Genomic DNA, 217 nt, shown 5'->3' on the forward strand with positions numbered 1-217 from the left:
TTGAATCCATACAGTACATTAGCGGGTGTGGGAGAAGTTCGGAGAAGACATGGAAAAGGACTTTCGGGCGGCACCAAAGTTGTTCTGGAAAACTGTCCGACACCTCAGGAGGGGGAAGCAGGGAACCATCCAAGCTGTGTACAGTAAGGATGGGACGTTGTTGACCTCAACTGATGGAGTGTTAGGGCGTTGGAAGGAGCACTTTGAGGAACTCCTG

This window comes from Notothenia rossii (genome assembly GCF_949606895.1).
Source record: "Notothenia rossii genome assembly, chromosome: 11".
Classification (NCBI taxonomy): Eukaryota; Metazoa; Chordata; class Actinopteri; order Perciformes; family Nototheniidae; genus Notothenia; species Notothenia rossii.